Source organism: Orbicella franksi, chromosome 8, assembly GCF_964199315.1.
Source record: "Orbicella franksi chromosome 8, jaOrbFran1.1, whole genome shotgun sequence".
NCBI lineage: Eukaryota > Metazoa > Cnidaria > Anthozoa > Scleractinia > Merulinidae > Orbicella > Orbicella franksi.
Genome location: NC_138152.1, coordinates 805,001 through 817,921, shown reverse-complemented (window position 1 = coordinate 817,921; position 12,921 = coordinate 805,001). Strand labels below are relative to the sequence as shown.

Below are 12,921 nucleotides of genomic sequence, written 5' to 3'. Positions count from 1 at the left end.
TAACCCTAAAATTGATCCTAATTGTCTTCTATGTGCATTTAGAAGGAACAGGGTTTCATTGGAGCAGTAGGTTCTACATGTTTAATAGATGAAAATTTTCTTTGTCAGAATGAGTGACTGAATATTATCATCCTGAGTGAATATTACTTTTATTATTAATTATTTTATCATTAATTATTTTGCAATACAATCCAAATTTTATTGTCAACTCCCCATGGGGGCTTTTCAGAGACAATAATAATGATAAAGGTAATTAAAAAAATACTCAAAGATTATCGATAAACAATTATTGAAAAACTATTTACATATAAAATTATTCACATTAAAAATTGATTTAAGAGGAAGGCTTTCATTTTACGTTCAAAAATTTTATTTTATTATTAATTAAGTACATCTCATAAAAGCGCAAAACTTCTACTTAATTCACACACAAAAAAAACAAGCTGTTAGATGTATAATCATTTTTTTCTTAAATGATAAGCCAAATTTAATGAATACAAAGCTTACCATTAGTGGTCTTATTGTGTAGGCTTCTACTTCACACACAAAAATACAAACTAGTAGATTTTTTTTTTCACATGATAAGCCAAACTTAATGAATACATAGCCTATCATTAGTGTTCTTGTCGCATAGGTTTTTTTAATCTAAAAATTTCATCTGGCAACGTTAACTGAAATATTTAGCTGTATACATATTAAATGTATAATTTGCAGTATTTCAGTGTAAAATGAGTTGTCTAGTCTACACGACTTCTACTGTTCGTAACATATTTGTACATTTGCCGTTCTCTGTCCGGTCACTCGACCTTATTGTTGGTTCACTGGTGCTCATGAAGGGTACTTCATGTTGTGTGTTATAAGGAGGAATTTTATTAGAGTAGAGCTGTAAGACTGTGCTATGGCAAAATTTTTAGAGGTCATAAGTCTGCATGATTTTCGCTGTTATCTGCATGTCGTTTCGTCGATGACACCTTTGTAATTAACCTGCGAACAGGCTCCCGGCGAGGACGGAAAAAAACTTCGGAGAGCGAAGCGATCGGGGCGAGGGCAAGGGCTCACCGGGCTCACCGGGAGCCTGTTCGCAGGCTACTTTAAAATTTGCCATGTATTTATGCATTTTTTAGGCTCATTTCTATTGCAAGATATGTTTTTTAGTCTCCAAGTATTTCCCTTCGCGGAACAAAATATGAAATTTACCGTAAAAGTGTTGCTTACTTGCATTCTATATTGTGACACCGGACCCGGCTGTGACTACAGAACTGTTTGCAAGTACAGGAGGTTGATATTTATCACGGATATCATATTTGTCCTCTTACATTTTTCTTCAAAGACACCGTAGCTTGGAAAAAGCTATTCGTTTCTCCAGAAAAATTCTTATGTTTCTTGCAGCTATCTGATTGAGCTCATGTTTCTCGACCTCGATGTATAGGTTTATTCCCACTTTTGGTCTTTCTGGCACCACATGATTCAAATGTAGCTGTCTACGCGCAAGTCTGTTGACTGTTTTGCGTGTTGTATTTGCTACTGTTCGGCTTAGCTCAGGCAAGACCACGGTTTCGATCCTCTATGTGGATCTCATCAGTTGCCGGTATTTCTAAAATACTATGTACGTCTGTAGTGGCTAGCCCAACTCGTACATATGTGAGGATGTAAGACATTCTGCGGCTTGTACAAACTTGTAAAATGGCTAGCCTACACCACTTCTACGGTTCGTGACATTTGTACATTTGCCGTTCTCTGTTCGGTCTCTCGACCTTTTTTTCGCTTCATTCGTGTTTATGAAGGGCATTTCATGTTGTGTTAAAAGAAGGAATTTTAAGTCGAGTTGAGCCGTTAGACTGTGCTATGGCAAGTTTTTCGAATTCATAGGTCTGCATGATTTCCTTTGTTATCTGCATGTCGCTTCGTCGAGTTTGACACCTCTGTAATTTGCCATGTGTTTATGCATAACATTGTTTTGGCTCGTTTCTATTGCGAGATACAAGTATTTGCTTTCCAGGGACAAAATATATGAAATTTACCGTGTTGCTTACTTGCATTCTATATTGTGATGCCAGGCCCGACTGTTAGATTAGAACACTTTGCGAGTAGTATGTTGCAATTGATTCTTATCACGGATATCCGAGAGACCCCTTAACTTTACTTCGAGAAAGCTGTACATTTCTCAAAAGACATTCTTTGGTTTCTTGCAGCTATCTGATCAAGCTTATGTTTCTTGAGCTCGATGTATAGGTTTATTCCCCCTTTTGGTCGTTCTGGCACCCCATGATTCAAATGTAGCTGTTTACGAGCAAGTCTGTTGACTGTTTACCCTGGCCCCAGAGGTTTTTCTTGATGTTTCTCCACATGAGAGAGCTGCGAGAGAGCCGCAGAGTTTCGCCGCTAGCTTGCGAGCAGGCTCACCTTTAAGTCACACGCGCGAGTGTCGATAAGCAAGGCGATTCGGCGGGAAGGAGTCTGGTGAAGTAGCTGCGAACAGGCTCCTGGCGAGGACGGAAAAAAATTCCGGTGAGCGCGAAACAGAAGAATTCGGAGAGCAAAGCGATCGGGGCAGGGACGTTCGAGCTCACCGCACAACGGGAGCCTGTTCGCAGGCTACTAGTGAAGAGGAACGAAGGAAGTGAGCCCGCCCTGATCTCTGTATAAATTTTTTCATTTCTGCGTCAATCGTCTGAGCGAAGTGAAATACCGTTGGTCAAAAAGCGGGAAAGGCGAGAAAACTGTCGATCTACTATTCGATACTGTTTGATGAAGAGCAATTAAATCCCCATGGAGTCGGTAATTTACCGCACAATAAAAAACAAGTCGTCCACATTTGGAGTCAGAGGAAGAGTTGAGTGCGTGTATTACGGATGTTTTAACAAAGTTCCAGTCTATTTCTGTTCAATACGGCGTTACGCGTGTAATGTGAAACCGGGGAAAAGTAACATAATGACATATCAGGTGACCTCCTGACCTCCGGCGTCGACAAAACCTGGATCGGACCGGATCGGATCACGGATCGGATCACGGACCGGATCACGGACCGGATCACGGATCGGATCACGGATCGGATCACAGAAAAAAAAACAACAAAGTTTTAAAGAAAAAAAAAATCAAAAACAAAAATCAAACCGTTTATAAGATAATAATAAATAAAAAATAAAAGTGGAAAACTAAAATATGTTAAATGAAAATAAGAATCCCGAATTTGACGCAATGACATGTTAATTACAGAGAATGACAAGAGGTCATTTAAAAAGCCACATAAGCGCCTAATTTACGACGAATTTAAATTGTAATGAACAGGCAGATGTAGTTATATTTGAACGTTAGTTGGCTCGAAGCTTGCGTGAGCCTCCCATTCTCGTTTTTGAAATTGTTTTCAGTGGCTAATTCTCGGCTACATTTTCGTGTCAGATGTGAGCGTTACAGTTGGCGTTACACACAATACAGTTAATGAGAAAACTTACGTGCGAAAGCTTAAGGACATGACTTGCTTTGAAGGAGCCAAGTCACGATTTGCACATCTTGAAAAAATTAGCCTAGTTTTTCAAGTTCGTCATTTGCAATCCCCGTTAATCTTTGCCATCCTTAACGATCCTCATTCTGTTTTGATTTGTTCTTGCCTCTTAAGTGTTTTCTATCCTAGAACACGATCATTTTAAGGTTTTATTCTATTTAAAGGCAGCTCTTTACAACCCTAAAAATAACTCTAAAAATCGCAACGTAGCTCCTAAAATGTTGTTTATTCTCGGGTTGCGTTATCGTTCACACTATCGATGTTATTCCTAGAATTTTTTGAAAAACAGCTATATTTCCTTGAAATACTAATGGCTTGTTTCGTTTTATTCCAGTGCGAAATATCGTATTCCAAACTCACATCTTGTAAAAGTATAGACTTGTCTCAAAAACGGAAATTGTTTTCATCAGGTGTTTAATTTTTTAGTGTTTTTAGTTTTGTGTTTCTATTCATACGTTCGTCCTATTATTACCATACTGACTTGTTTTATGACAGTTTACCTTTGATGCAAGTGATTACACGAAATATCATTTATCTGAACTGCGGAGAAAGATCTGAAGACATGATTGATCATCGCAATCAAAACCCAACAGCCTGAAAAAAATTGATCTGTGACCAGCTCCCAGTTGGCTTGATATTATAAAAGAATAAAGGAATATCACACCTGAATTAAATAAAACGTTCTGCTCACAGTAGTCACTCTAGTGCAATTTGCTCAACAAAATTTTGGATTTTTTTCCTTGATCCGATCCGTGATCCGATCCGTGATCTGATCCGTGATCCGGTCCGTGATCCGATCCGTGATCCGGTCCGGTCCGATCCAGATTTTGTCGACGCCGCCTGACCTCAGAGGTCAGTCGAGCGCTTAATTCAATGTACGGAGACTGAGTTATTTACTCATGAGTCGACATGAGGCATATGGATATGAGAAACTAATTTGCTTCGGTTTGAAGCGAATATTCTATAATATTTTTAAAGGACTCTCGACTGAGCAAGACGATGAAAACAGCCAGGACTTTGTGTGCCACTCAGTGTCTCATCTCAAATATAAACATTGTCGACCTTGTCGAATTTTATGGCCGTTTATGCTCGCTGTTTTACTGGAAATATTTTACAGAACAGCTCACAAGGACACTGGGAAGTTAAAATCGTTTGTATAGCAGCAGAAGGAACGTAAGTAACGGTGAGTCGTTGTTTCCTGTTTTAAACCGTTGACTTCTAAAGAATAACCTTGTGATTTGCGTAAATTTGAACTCGCTTACATGCCGTAACATTTTATTTTACTGACGGAGAACATTTTAATTCCCAGAGCTATACCTTTTCGGGTGAAAAAAACAATAACCAAGGTTTTCTAAAATGTAGATATTTTGACCAAATGATATATACCAGAGGCCATTTATACCAGTCATAGTTGGCCTTTATTTGTTCCTTGCCAAGAGACATATGTGGCGGCTGTACAAATACCCTTCGTTGCAAAGCTACAAACAAAACTTCAAGAAACTTATTACACGATTTTAAAGTATAAGAATGAAATAATATTTGTGCTAAGTTTTGTTTTCATAGGATTGTTTTTACGCCCCCGCTGTTTTCGTAAAGAAGCGTGAAATTCTGAACATTTTAAGCCGCGAAAACCGCCATTATATGCAAATTTCCAACTTTCTCAAATTTTGGCCGTAAAATAAATTGTTGGAACTTTAAACTATTTTTCCATGAATAAGTTCACCCAAAGGTACGTTTTGGCGAAATAAAAGAAAAATCGATTTTTCGTGAGTGTCTTCCGATTCTCGACGCTCTCAGAAAATCACTCTTAGGACGTTAAGCGTTTTCGGAACGGATCGCTGCAAGCCTTATGAGAGATCAATTTACGAGCGAACATTTTGAGTGAATCATGGATCATGTTATACCAAAGGAGCCATCAACCGGGGCTATCAACTCTTCAACTTGATAAAAAGCATCTTCAGAAGTGTCTTTGTATTTTTAGACGTGATCGTGAACCAAGCAGAATCCCAGCGCGAGCTCAAGAACGTCTGAGCAACAAGAGCAGAAAGGTTAGAGAATTTGTTTACGAATGCATCTGTTTGAGTACACCTAAATAAAATGCTCTGAGAAACTTCGTAAAGTATAATAAAGATAAAATCTCGAACTAAACGATATTCTCTCGATATGTGCTCATAACAGAGTTATGTGTCTACAAGCATGAGTGAAACTCATGTAGCGAATTATTGTACATTTAAGCTGAAAGAAACTAATGTATGTTGACCCCTGCAAAACAATTCTTGGCTTGCACTGTCACGCAATCCTGACGCAATAAAAAATTTATTCGAAAACCTTTTAGTGGATAAAATCAAGAAATTGTGATGTTATAGGAGATTAATAAAGATGACACTCCTTGAATTTTTAAGCCTGTGCATTTTCCCAAGCTCAGATATTCGTCGAAATATTTTGCACAAATTTACGGAGACCAGTATGGAACCGCCATGTTGGTGTACCTCCGCGGTACGCCAACATTACGGCCGGAAAATATTGTAAACATCTGGATCTTACTTTGGTTATCTAGACGACTGATTATCTGTACCGAGCAAACAAGCATTTACATAAGCACTTTTCCTAATACTTTAACTTCTAAATGGGCTAAAAATCACGAGATAAGTATATGATTTCGACAACCGCGTTCGTAGGTCTAGGTCACTCATCGCCATAACTATGAAATTCAAAATGTCTCGCTTGCTTGAGAAACGCAAATAACAACGACAAATGCTAAGGAAAATAGACTGAAACGTTTATAGGTTGATATAAAGACCTTGACTCATTTCACACCCTAAAGACTTGCAAACGAGTAAGAAGCTATTAATCGATTCCAAGAAATGCAATCAAAAGCAGAATAGCTTAAGCACATCAATTCGATTGAATTTCGTACAACTTCAAATGCAGAACATTTAGTTCAATTGCAATATAGCTATTGCTTCTCAGTATAACGACTGCCTGGGTACACGCAGCAAAGCATCTAGTTTAAGATTATGACTGGACTATTTGTTATTTGATTTCACAACTTGAGATTCTAATTGATATACATAAGCCACGATTTTACAATACACTCTAAAGGACGGGCAAGGGCTATTTTTTCGGCATTCATAGGTGTGTTTTTTAGCTATAATTAAAATGTGATTGAGCAACAAGAAATCTTCTTCTCCATTCCACATCCCAAAGAGTTTATCAATATTAGAAAGTCCATCTGAAACTATAGTTACATTCCTGCACCAACAAGTAAAGTCCAACCAAAAATCATTAGTGAATGGACATGTGATCAATAAATGCTCTAGGGACTCGCTCTCTGCACCACAGAATGTACATAATAGTGAAGTTATCAAACCAATTTTGTGTAGAAAAGCATTCGTTGTTAAGTATCTATTGAGAATTTTATACTGAAACTTCTCTCAATTTTGCTGTGTATTGGAAAGTCAAGAGACAACAATACAGCTGTCAGTCATCTCCACTAATAATTTAGTAGCCACAGGGCTGGAAAAAAGTGCTGTCTGCTTGTCCAGGACAAGCAGATTTTCTTGCTGGGCAAGTATCTTTTCATTCTCACTTGCCCAATGGGCAAAGGATCAGGCAACGTGTCTTTCAACTAAATAAAATAAAAGAAAATAACATCAAAGTAAATGGGACAAGCAAAATTCAGAGCTGCTTGTCCTCCGGATAAGTTTTTTTAAGCCCTGAGCCAGTCATAATTCAGTGAAACCAATTGCCCTGATTTACCTGCAACTGAATTATTGATTTATTACCTATGGTAAACCATTACAAGTATATATTAAAAGATTACTAGATCATTTGATGCGATTGTTTGAGACCTCTGACTTTCGACTAACATTCCATCTCCATGAACAGTTTTTTTTTCACCTTAGTCCTGGTATTTTTTGTTCATGAATTTGTGTTATTTCCTGTCGTAGAAAAGCCACAGTGAAAAAAGGAGAAAGTTCAAAATCAAGCAAGAGCAGAAAGTCAATCAATGTTGAGGACTCTGGTAAAAGCATCATTTTGTGTTCATTGTATTGAACCATACTATTTGCGAATAAAATGTAAAGTAACGCAGGGCAGAGTTACATGTAGATCGTGTTGCAAATTCATGCCTTCAAATAAAGCATCTCAGTTCCAGTATTTTGATCATGAATATATTATAATCTGCTAGTCCTCAAAATCTTAACACAGCTTTATTGCACTCAATTTAACCTTACATTGTACATGTAGCAACGTTAATCAAATAATAATATTATGTGATCACATTTTCGTTTGGAGCTTGCGTACACCAGGGCTTGAAAAAAGTGCTATCCCATTGCCCCAGACAAGCAGATTTTCCTTCTGGGCAAGTAACTTTACATTCTCACTTGCCCAATGGCCAAAAGACCAAGCAAGTCATCCGCCAACTAAATCATTAAAAGGGTAAACTAAGACTTGCCATGGGCAAGCAAACTTTAAGAGATACTTGTCCCAAGGGCAAGTTGGAATTCAAGTTTTTTTCGAGCCGTGGTACCAACTTCATACTCATATAAGCTGTGCACAGTTTGTTTAAGCTTAAGCTATATTTGCCTGTTGCCAAAATGGTGCATTAATCATGTACATTATGTTTAATTTATCCTTTGCATGTGCAACTTATACTCAAGCTGTTCTGTCTTGGAAAACATAGTTAAATTGGGGAGCAGTGCAATCAAATCTGTATACCAAAATATTTTTGTGTGGGATTTCCCACACTCTGTCTACGCCAGTGATATTTATTTATTTATTCATTTATTTATTTATTTATTTGTCCACGAGAGCTAACTGTCACGTGGTTTCTAGAAGTTTGGCGGTTCCACTAGCAAAAGGTTGAGTCTTTTTGTGCAGCGGCCATTAGACGTATAATTACTCTTACTGGGTGTTGTTTTTTGGCGAATTTTGACTTGTTTTTCAGATTCGGAGGGAGTCTTACGCCTTAGGTCTCAGTGTTTTTCAGACACTTACTGCTGTATTTATTTTTGATGCGCCATTTATTATAAGGTGGGTAAACATTTGCTTTTTGTATATGCGCGAAATTCTTGGATGAATAACGAACAATCAGTCAATCATACAACAATTATACAAAGTTCCAGTTCTTGGACAGAACTTTCTGCGATTACATATTTAAATTATGTCACATTGAAATTCCTTCGATCAGCTGAAAATCCCACTACGACAATTTCTGCAGAAATTATATTCCAGTAAACATTGTGCACGTCGGGACACGCAGTCTGCAACTGTGGAAATAAAATTTACACTTGATTGATTTCATTACTTTCAACTCCCGTCTATTGCTAAAATCAGCATATTTATATCAACAACCAAAGTTTTACGGACTGATATAACATAATGACAAAGCCCAGTATTTTCCTGTGTATTTATGGTTAGCAAGTTGAGGTCTCTTCAACTGATAGACGATGATTTCTTGATATGTTGCGTGACGGTGCAGTTTGTGTTGACTCACAAGTTTAAAAGGACGAAATATTTGTATTTGCCTTCAAACTTCACGCTAAACATTTTCACATTTACTGGTCATGTTTAAGCACAAAAGCTAATTTCTAAAAGTATAATTTACATACAGTCTTCTCAGCTGGAAGCAAAAGTATTAGCTGACATTTGCAATTGGAGTTGATTTATCGTAAACAAACTCTGTGCAACCAGTGACCAATTCTAATATTTCCAGTGAGGAATAAAAGTAGACAACATTTCTATTGCCGTTCCTTGGTTCAGGCTTACTCTTATGGCTTTAGAATACTTTTCCGAACAATTTTGACTGGATACAGACTGAATTTTTCATGGGGGGGGGGGGGGGAGCGTCTGTGTAAGAGCTAAAGTTAACTGAACCACTTGTCTTCACTGGAACTAATAAACAAATCCTAGGTCAAATGTAGCCAATGAAATAAAGCTGTTCCCACAGTGTGAGAGGCTAGTCTGCAAACTAGAAACTTTCATGGAGCTTAGGTCTGTGATTGGTATGGATCAGTTTGCTTATAGGAAACATTGCAATACCACGATGGCGCTTATAAATTGTCAACATAATTGGCTCAGGTGGCTAAATGATGATGTAGACTTTGTTTGAGTTCTGTCATTTGACTTTAGTAAAGCTTTTGACACTGTCTCTCACAAATTTGTCTGCGAAAAGTTGAAGGCTACTAATCTTAATCCATATATCATCAACTGGATTATCAGCTTCCTTGGCAACCGCAAACAAAGGGTCATTGTGGATGGAGAGATTACTGATTATGTTGATATTAATAGAGGAGTGCCACAGTCCTTGGGCCACTTTTATTCTCTCTGATGGTGAACGATATAAAGCTAGTTGATTCAAACAACGGGATCTCGAAATATGCTAATGATATCACTATTAGTGTACCTGTTAGAAGGAACTCTGGCACAGCGCTCGCAGATGTTAAGGACCTTGAGAGCTGGGCAGCCAACAATAGGATGTCTTTAAATTTGTCAAAAACGTGGGAAATGCTACTGCGTAGTAGAACTACTCAGCCTGCTCCTCCTCCAGTGCCTGGGATTGAGCGGAAAGAGTGGCTGAAACTTTTGGGAATTACCTTCCATGAAGATCCTTGTAATTGGGATCTTCATGTTGACAGTTTACTTTCTAGAGCTGCTAGTCGACTATATATTCTTAGGGTATGCAAATATTATGGGTACACTAAAGATCAGCTTAGTAAACTCTTCGACTCTTTAATAATGTCATTATTTCTGTATGGATTAGAAGTGTGGGGCTCCGCCTATCAAGGCAAATATTTAGATCGGATTGACACTTTTTTTCGGCGAGCCTATCGTTTTGGCTTTACAAATAAGATCATTTTGATATCTGATGTTATAAAGAATAGGGACAGTGATCTTTTCAAAAGAATCACAAGTGACACTGGCCATGTTTTATATGACTTGCTCCCACCCAAACGTAACAGAGCTCTTAGAGAAAGGGGCCATGACTTCATACTCCCTAAAGTAAAAACGGAACGATTCAAACAGGCTTTTGTAAATAGATGTCTTTTTAAATTTATTTTTCAAAAACTTTCTTGTAATACATATGATAGGGGTTTTTTTTTCTCTAGTTTAGCTTAGTTTGTTATTGATTGTAAAGCCACACGTATGTTGAGGAAAAGGTTGTTGTAATTCATCGTGGTAGATGCAATAATAAAGTGTATTATCGTTTGTCTCACGATGTAGTCACTTGAGATGTAGATCGCGACGTTTCGACTGCTTACTGCTAGTCTTCTTCAGGCGATAAGGTCGACTGATTGCACGGTATCATTTAAATCACAAAGGTCGGCTGTGATTGGTGCATTTTGATCCTCCTATTGTTCCATTGTTCCGGCGAGTAGCTGTTCCCTCAGTGGGAACCGGGCACTATCCTATCTGGAATGAGGTCAAGTTTATTGATCGAGATCCTCACTGGTACACACGTAGGGTCAAGGAAGCTATTCACATAAGACTTCACCCTAACAACATCAACAGGGATAGTGGAATCGTGAGACAAACGATAATACACTTTATTATCACACGTATGTTGTAACTGATTTCTTAATAAAGACTTCTACTACTACTACTACTACTACTACTACTACTACTACTGCTGCTACTGCTACTTCTACTGCTGCTGCTGCCGCCGCCGCCGCCGCCGCCACCCAAGCCAACGCGATTCAAAAGTTGTGTTCGGGAACATTAATAGGCCCTTTGCAGCTAAGCCATCACGTGACCTACTTTTCATAAAATTATGGGCTATAACTTAACAAATGCCAGAAATGGAAAAAGCATGTCGAAAATATCAAAATGGCCAAGTTTGAGGCACCCATCATTAGAGAATGAGATTTTATGATGGTCTGAATTTTTGAAAGAATAAGAAGATTTGTATGGAAAAATGTTGCTGGAGAGCAAGACGTTGCTCTCCAGCAACATTTTCCATACGAATCCTCTAAATTTGCCGAAAATTCAAACTATGGTATAAACTTACTCACTTTTTCCTGGGGCCTCAAACTTGGCCATTTTGGTATTTTCGATGCGCTCTTTCCATTTCTGGCATTCTTTTAGTTATAGCCCATAATACAAAAATTTTTTAGGAAAAATTTGGTCACGTGACCCCAGCTGCAAAGGGCCTATTGTCCCAGTTATGTAGCAGGTCATCTGGCATCCCGATGAAACATGCCACGTTATTGTTGATTGGACAGTCCAGAATCACAACCAAAAACTAAACCGTCTCGTTTGCACTTGCTTTTCGATGATGTCATTTGTTTTCGTTCCTGCTGCTTAAAACAAGCCCAACCTGCAAAATCTGTTTACTTTAATGCCTCTTTCAATGAATACCCCCCTGACTTTTGTTTGTTGTTGTTGTTGTTTTTTTTTGCTGGGTTTAACCGTTTCAGTATATGTTGTGAAACAACGGTTACACGGGATTTTGCCAAGGTAACAAAAATGGTACACGGAGGAAAACCATTTTTCCTTTTCAGTTTCGTATTAATGACAAACAGAGAAATGTGATTTGCTCGTAATACCCTGGACATCAAAACACCAATGCAACTGACCACATTAAATGTCAAGGGCGCTGCATGTGATGTTTTTGATGTATCCATGGGTATTAACCACGGGAAATTTACCTCCGGAAATATTGGTCATACTCACTAAATGCAGTTCCCTGTGGTAAAAGGTTCACTTACCACAGTAAAGAGTTCTGTGTAACTGAACCCTAAGGGAGCGAATTTCCTGAAAACTTAAGTCCAAACATGTTTCTCCTGTAACCGTTTTTTCATCTGCAGCTTGGGATTTTATAACGAGGACTCTACGGTATCTTTACTCAATGTTCATCACTACAACACGACAAAATGTATAAATGCTCACTGTAAAGCTGCAATTTCTCTGATTTATCCATAGCACATCAACTTTTATTTGACTGAAATCCCACACAAGTTCGCATTACGGACCTATTTTTAATTAGCGGTATCACATCACTTTGTTCTGGTATTAATTTTGTTCGTCAAGTTTCACCTTGATTCCTCCAATTCTCTAATATATTATTCAATAATCCAGATTGCTGCATGTTTTAATACTTTGTAAATTTATTGCTAAAATGTTAAAGGTAGCAACTCTCTAAAAATAGCCAAGGCTGCTAAATCCCCCCCTCCCTCCAGAAAGAGATTGTTGGTCTTTTATCTTGGATTTTACTAACATGTCTTGCACAGGTTTGTATTAATGACGGTTAAAGTGTATCTGTTGGTATTCTGCGGAAGAGGAGGAAGTTGCACCTCAGAAGCTAAAGAAATCTGCCAAGCAAATGGAAACAAAAACAAGCAAGGAGGCTGTGCATGTTAAGGAGAGGTACAATGTGATTAGTTTTCATTTGAACAGTTACTGAGGGTTCTCTTTCAATA

At 38.0% G+C, this 12,921-nt stretch overlaps 3 protein-coding genes and 1 long non-coding RNA gene across 4 annotated transcripts in view; 1 reads left to right on the top strand and 3 right to left on the bottom strand.

Moving 5' to 3' along the window:
* LOC145496221 (uncharacterized) overlaps positions 1-10,962 on the bottom strand; it is a 28,342-nt gene extending 17,380 nt beyond the window's left edge. Inside the window, exon 1 of the mRNA XM_081475907.1 lies at positions 10,953-10,962. The gene's annotated coding sequence lies outside the window, so the exon portion shown is untranslated. The remainder of the gene's footprint in view (positions 1-10,952) is intronic.
* LOC145496232 (uncharacterized) overlaps positions 1-12,921 on the bottom strand; it is a 448,310-nt gene that overhangs the window by 229,423 nt on the left and 205,966 nt on the right. The gene's annotated exons all lie outside the window — the stretch shown is intronic.
* Positions 1-12,921, bottom strand: part of LOC145496256 (uncharacterized) — a 192,459-nt gene that overhangs the window by 124,642 nt on the left and 54,896 nt on the right. The gene's annotated exons all lie outside the window — the stretch shown is intronic.
* The window catches only part of LOC145496263 (uncharacterized), a 427,898-nt gene that overhangs the window by 368,245 nt on the left and 46,732 nt on the right, over positions 1-12,921 (top strand). Inside the window, exons 7-8 of the long non-coding RNA XR_014050532.1 lie at positions 7,453-7,526; positions 12,733-12,868. This is a non-coding gene — a long non-coding RNA (uncharacterized LOC145496263). The remainder of the gene's footprint in view (positions 1-7,452; positions 7,527-12,732; positions 12,869-12,921) is intronic.